At 31.8% G+C, this 6,966-nt stretch overlaps 1 pseudogene across 1 annotated transcript; it reads left to right on the top strand.

The window, feature by feature from the left end:
- Positions 1-1,252: 1,252 nt before the first annotated feature.
- LOC143549718 (FBD-associated F-box protein At2g26860-like) lies at positions 1,253-2,744 on the top strand (annotated as a pseudogene). Its single transcript, XR_013138179.1, has 2 exons — positions 1,253-2,287; positions 2,382-2,744. The product of XR_013138179.1 is annotated as an FBD-associated F-box protein At2g26860-like (transcript).
- The last annotated feature ends 4,222 nt before the right edge of the window (positions 2,745-6,966 follow it).

The raw sequence follows: 6,966 nt of genomic DNA on the forward strand, positions 1-6,966 counted from the left end.
ACCATCAACAATACAATGCAGGATCCAACTTGAACAGAAAACACCTTTCAAGCGTAACTTACAACACCATAATGCAAAAACCCACCTGAAATTGTTATATTATATAAATTAACCATTAGTTTCTGTTAAAAATTAGTTATTTATCGGTTACTTTTTTTTTCACTTAACTCTTATTTTATTTTATAGATTATTAGTTTATTTAAAAACTTTTATTAACAAAATATATAATTAAAGAACAATTTTTACTATTTAGTATTTACGGTAAGATTTATTGAATTTATTTGACATTTATTTTCTTTCTTTTAACATAATATATAATTAAGGAACATTCTTTTGTAATTATTTAGAGACGTAATGTTGGGTATTACAGTAAAACAATTCAAATTAAGCTTTTAATAAAAGAAATTAAGATGATTATGATGAGTCTTTTTAGTTATTATAGTATAAGAAATGAGTTTATGTTGTGACCCTTCAATTGAAATGTTCTTGTTCCATCTAATTTTATATTGGTAAATGCAGGTTGTTATATGAAAAGAGATTTTTTTTGCCAATGTGACAGTCAAAGACGTAATCGTTCGTAATTTTCAAAATATGAAAAGTCGAATGTAACAACTTTAAAAATTTTTAATGTTATTTTTTTCTCGTTTCGAATGACATAGTATTTTGTAAGTTTTCTAATGAATAATCATCATAAATTTTTTATTATGATATTGTTTTTATTAATTAATTGTATTCCTCGTCGCGGCCCGACGCGAAACCAACCCAAAAAATGCAACACCAAAAAAATTAGACCGCGTTGGATAAAAATCACGAGTCCACCACCGCCTATACATCTTGATCGAACTACTAGCCGAGTTGGTAGTTTTCTCGATTAAAAACCAGCCTATCTAAAAAAATAAAAAGATCAAATAATTCAAGTGTTGCTATTCTCATGCTTGGCTTGTTTACAAACTGAACCATGCCCATCCGCTCATCTACAAACCGAGCCAAAATCGAACTTAATGAAATAACTCAACCCAAATCACACGCATCTCAAACTTCTCTGCGTAATAAAATAACCACCGGAGCGCCGCCGCCGTTATCTCTCCGACGACCGCTGTAGGTAAGATTCCGATAGGCATACATCAATACAATGTTATTATTTTAAGCCCTGTGTTATATAATGTGATTTTAGCTAACCTAGAATCAAGTTATTCCGATTTCCCATTAATTAATTTTACTACATTCAAATATTATTATTTCTGATTTTGGGTTTCTTTTATTTTTTTAAGGAAGCAAGAATGAGTTCAGACAGGCTTAGTGAGTTGCCTGCAGATATAATCTCACACATACTCTCTCTAATGCCTACTAAATATGCTGTGCGAACCAGCGTTTTATCAAAAAGATGGAGGTACAGTTGGATGTATGTCAACAATCTTGACTTTGATAATGATATTCGAACCATCCCTGTATTGACAAAATTAGTGGATGGGGTACTGAAGCATTGCAAATCATCACAAATTAAATTATTTCGGTTACACTTTTCTAAATTGCGGATTAAAAGTTCGAGTGTATCAAGTTGGATTAATGGGGCGATCAAGTTAAATGTCAACGAGCTTGACATAAAAGTTATCGGGCTTGGGTTTTCGTTAAGCATGCTCTCACCTGTAAGACTCTCACAACATTAAGGTTAAGTTGTTTTTCCTTCGTTGACGATGTTTGCGAGTTTCCGTGTCATGTCAATCTTCCTTGTCTGAAAACTCTTGATGTTGTTGTTTATACCGATCATTTTGCCTATGTATTTAAACTTATCGGTGGTTGCCCGATGCTTGAAATTTTATCTTTGGAAGTAAGATGGGGCGACACAGTTGGAGATTACATATTCAATATCCCAACTTTGAAACGGCTGAAAATAATACGGGAAAATTCTTTATATTGTAACAAGGTTGTTTTAAACGTCCCTAATCTTGAACACCTATTTGTTGGAGGTCTTTTCGACTCGATTTTTGTAATGGGAGATGTGTCATCTCTAGTTGAGGCTTCTATTTCATTTGGGGAAATAAAATTTTATCACGTGTGGGTTGAGCTTCTAAAGGGATTAATAGGAGTTAAATCACTTTCTGTCGAAGTTCTTAGTTCCTGTATTGACTACAAGACCTTTTTTAGTTCATCTCTACCCGTTTTTCCGAAAGTGAAGCACTTGGAGTTGAAGGGTTATTGGCATTCTAGACAAATATCTCAATTTCTTGATAGTTTTCTCGAGTTGAAACATTTGTGTATTGAGAAAGTAGTTGACCCGTTTTTCAAGGTCCGATGATATTTCTTCTCATCTTGTTTTAACTTTTTTAGTTTATCCTTATGCAATATTGACTTCTTTCTAATATTGTTTGTGTTAAAAACAGAAGCCTAAAGAATGTAGTTGGGTTGAACCGAGGTTGGTTCCGGCTTGTATGCTAACGAAACTTACCACCGTCAAGTTTTCAGTTGGTGAGTGGTGGAAATGTGATCTACCGTTTATGAAATACATGTTGGGGAATGCAGAGGTGTTGAAGACGGTGGCGGTCACTTGGGAAAAGTTATGCCTAGAAGAAGAGCAAACACAGTTGTGTGAAGAGTTGCTTAAGTTTCCAAGGGCTTGGGAAAAGTTATGCCCAGAAGAAGAGCAAACACAGTTGTTTGAAGAGTTGCTTAAGTTTCCAAGGGCTTCTAGGTGTTGTGAGATCCAATTTTATGGTAATTTATCTAATTCTACAATTATGCAGTAAACATCGTATTCATATGTATTATGCAATGTGCATGCACTCACTTGGTTATATTTTTTTAGAACTATAAACTAATTATGTTGATTAAAGACCGGTCATACTAATGGTTATGTGGAGGTAGTTTTATGCTTTATATCCTGCCGTGCACTTCATGTTTATAGGGTGTTTAGACTTTTAACTAGAAATTTATAAAAATTTTAACCTTCAATTATTAACCACATGACCGTTTATTAAACGGGTTAACCAAAAACATGATTATTTGCATGTTTATAGAAAAGTTACTTTCACAAAACAAACGCAGTAACTTTTATAATCATGAAAACTTAAAACTTGATGATATATAAGCATGCCAATTACTTTTCTTGAATTTCCTCTGTAAATGTGACATTTCTCATCTCCTAATCCTTCGTTGGGAGCTGGTTGAAGTCTTGATAGAAACTCCTGCTGTTAAAAAAAATGATTATTCCACTTTACAATTGGATGTAACTTGTCAAAAAAACATAGGAGGGGGGGGGGGGGGGGTAGGGATAGGGGTGTGCGTGATGTGGTTTGGTGCGGTTTTTTCTCTAAACCGAACCGAAAACCAAACTTTCAATTTTATGATTTTTTAAAACCATTCGGTTTTGGTTTTTTTGGTTTATGGTTTTTGGGTTCGGTTCGGTTTTGGATGTAGTTTTTTTGGTTTTGCTAATTGGCATGATATTTTTTTGGGCAAAAAAAAACTTGACTAAAAATGTTGAAATTGGACATGATAATTTTTTTTTAAACTAATGATTAATAGAATATTTGAAAATCATATATTAAAAACTAATAAATGAACACTCGTTTTGCATAAATGAACAAAGTAGAGTTTTTTTCACTCCCTCTCTTTCAATACTATTTCCTCTGGATTTCATGGTTTTATTGGGTAATTTGAGTTTAGAAATTAGAAATCAATTAACAAAATCTACCGCTGACTATTTGTTTAATTTTAATATATAGTTAATAACAAATATATTTGGTTTCCATAAATGATAATAACTAATAATACTTGTACTTTTAGTTTTGCTTTTAAATATGTCTTTCATCAGAGCATATTTAAAAGTACAAGCATTCATTAGTACAAGTATTATATAACAAATTTCTTTCATGGATGCTCTAATGAAAGACATATTTAAAAGCAAAAATAAAAGTACAAGTATTATCAGTTATTATCATATGTGGAAACCAAATATATTTGCTATTAACTATATACTAAAACTAAACAAATAGTTAGCGGTAGATTTTGTTGATTATTTTCTAAACTCAAATTACCGAATAGTAGGGCTGTTCATGAGTCGAGCCAGGGTGGTTTCGAGCTCAGGCTCAAAATTAAACAGGGCAACTCAACTAGGGCTCTAGCTTGATTTTGAAGTTAAACCAGATTAAGATCGAGTCAACGAGCCGAGCCATGATCGAGCCGAGCCTATGTCGATTTTGGCTCGATAACAAAAATGAGCCAACTCAGCTCAGGATGTTTAAAATCAAATTTTTTTTAGTTAGTTTTAATCGAGCTTTTATCGAGCGAGCTTCGAGCCTCGAGCTTTTTAAACAGCCCTACCCAATAGAACAACGAAATCCAGAGGAAATAGTATTGAAAGGGAGGGAGTGAAAAAAACTCTACTTTGTACATTTATGCAAAAAAAAGTGTTCGTGTTTTGTTTGTGAGCAAATAAATTCCTTATGATGTTCTGTTCAATGTAAGTTTAAATACACCAAGATACTATGTCGAATTAGTGAGTCATCTTTTATAATACTATTATTGTTACAATTATTTTAACCTGAAGTCATACAAAAAATTATATATAAGATCAAAATCGGTGGTTCGGTACAACAAAATCGTCATGGCCCATGCGCCGATATCAACTAGTACCAAATCATATATATTTTTTACTTTAAAATTGTAATCATTTTGTTTTATTTCTGGCATCGTAACAAACGTTACTGAATCCAACCCAATTCACGTCGACTCGCCGTACCAACTACCAGGTTTCTAAATATGTTATTTTTTTTTCTTTTTGTATTATAAGCTATACGAGTATTCTAACATTTACTAATATAATTATTGGGTTTAGTGTCGGTGCCATAAGGAAACTCACCGATACCAGCCGAATATACGTCACAGTAATCATAAGTTGTATATCTTTTTAATATGTTAATTTTTTTATTAAAAGTTGCATGCGTGTCACTACTTTTTTTGCATTGACCGATTAATTTTTCGGTCTGATGTTAATTTCATAACGAACTTAACACATAACAACTGAATGCGCGATAATACACCATTGTAACGCAAAGTGACACAAGTGAGAATAGAACTTGAGTCTTCATTTTAACCTGAAAGTCATACAAAAAATTATATATAAGATCAAAATCGATGGTTCGGTACAACAAAATCGTCATCGGCCCATGTGCCGATATCAACTAGTACCAAGTCATATATATCTTTTACTTTAAAATTGTAATCATTTTGTTTTAGTTCTGGCACTGTAACAAAGTGACACAAATGAGAATCAAACTTGAGTCTTCATTGGAAAACTCAAGCCTTCTACTGCTAGGCCATAATATATCTATCTTAACTATATATTAACGAAACCTTTAAAAGCTCTTTGGTTGCTTCTTACATTCTCTAAAGCCACCAGATTGCATTATGTGTAAATGAATACTTCTCATGCATTTGACCAGAATTCACGGGTATGAGTCTCACCAAACCCAGATAGTCCTTAAACGGGTTATAACATATCATTAAATTAAAAATTAATCTCACCAAATATTTGATATGGAAATCCTATAAAATATTGATATATTAAAAAGTAATATCTTTTAAAAAAAATATTATTTATAGTTAAGAAATATTTTATATAAAAGAAAATAAGCGGGTCATAGGTCTCACCAAAAATATTATTTATAGTAATAACTTTTAAACCAGGTTATAACATCTCATTTATTTGTGAAATCATTTCATCATCAAATTCTAAGTATATTATTTACCTCCTTACAATTAATAAAATTAAAATCCAAAAAATATACACAAATATTAGAAATGAATAATACAAAACAACCCCATAATACGGGGGATAAAAGCTAGTAATATATATAAAAGAAACTTTTAAAATACTACGTGTCGCGTTGTGGTCGTTTCTCTTCCCCCACCTTTTTTAAGCCACCATATTTCTTTATTTTTAAATGATGAGCACTCATTGATTTAACCAACTTTTGATTTGGATAACCTTACGGGTCATAATACCCTTTATTGTTAAAATCAATAGGTCTCAATAATTGTTGGTTCATCATCACCACAATCCCCAACTCACCAAACCTTCTCGATCGCAAGCCATAACACCTCCTCTACCCTCGATTCTTCGTTATCAATAGCCTATTCAACTCAGTAACTTTAAACATAACCGTTCAAAATTTGATTCGGATTGGTAGAGTTCAAAATTCGACTCAATATTACCATATATTCTGGTTTTTAATGTATCTTGATTGCGTGGATGAATGGTTGAATTAGTTTTTCTATAAAAATTAACTTTTTTAATGTCTTTCTATCTTGTTTGCGTAAAAAATAGGAGCACGTAGAATATAGTTTGGTTTGTAAGACTAAATATATAATTATATATATTTATATATGGCCATTATAATAATTTATATTACAATAGATCAAAATATTAACTATACATTATTATATATTAGTTTGGTAATTGTTGATGGGTCATATTACCTATAATTAACTAATAAAGGGTTTCCCATTGGGTGTATATAAAGAAAGATAAATATTAACATCATAACCTAATCTCACACACATACAATTATGTGTGCCTCATCTCTTCTAAACCGGGTTCCTCTCAAGAACCCTAACATCATCCTTAACTATGCATCCTAAAGGGGAACTCGATCAAGATGACAAACATGTCGACTACATCATGCTCTGTTGTGGTTACTACTCTCAATGCTGCAACAGGTTCATAGGTTTCTTTTTATTCATGTTTTCTATTACTTACATGAAGAACTGATCAACATGTGGTATCAGAGTGATGTTGATTAATCAGTTCTTCATGTTTTCCCTAAATCTGGAATTGAATCAGAATACATGGACTAAAACTTGATAAACCCTAATTTTTTCGGTTTCTTTTTCATGTTCTATTACGAAAACAATATATGAAACTGTTTAAAATCGCTAAAATTCATATTTAGTAAACTCTAATATTTT

This window comes from Bidens hawaiensis, unplaced genomic scaffold (genome assembly GCF_021521415.1).
Source record: "Bidens hawaiensis isolate Kalapana, Puna unplaced genomic scaffold, B.hawaiensis_p1.1 tig00015764_1, whole genome shotgun sequence".
NCBI lineage: Eukaryota > Viridiplantae > Streptophyta > Magnoliopsida > Asterales > Asteraceae > Bidens > Bidens hawaiensis.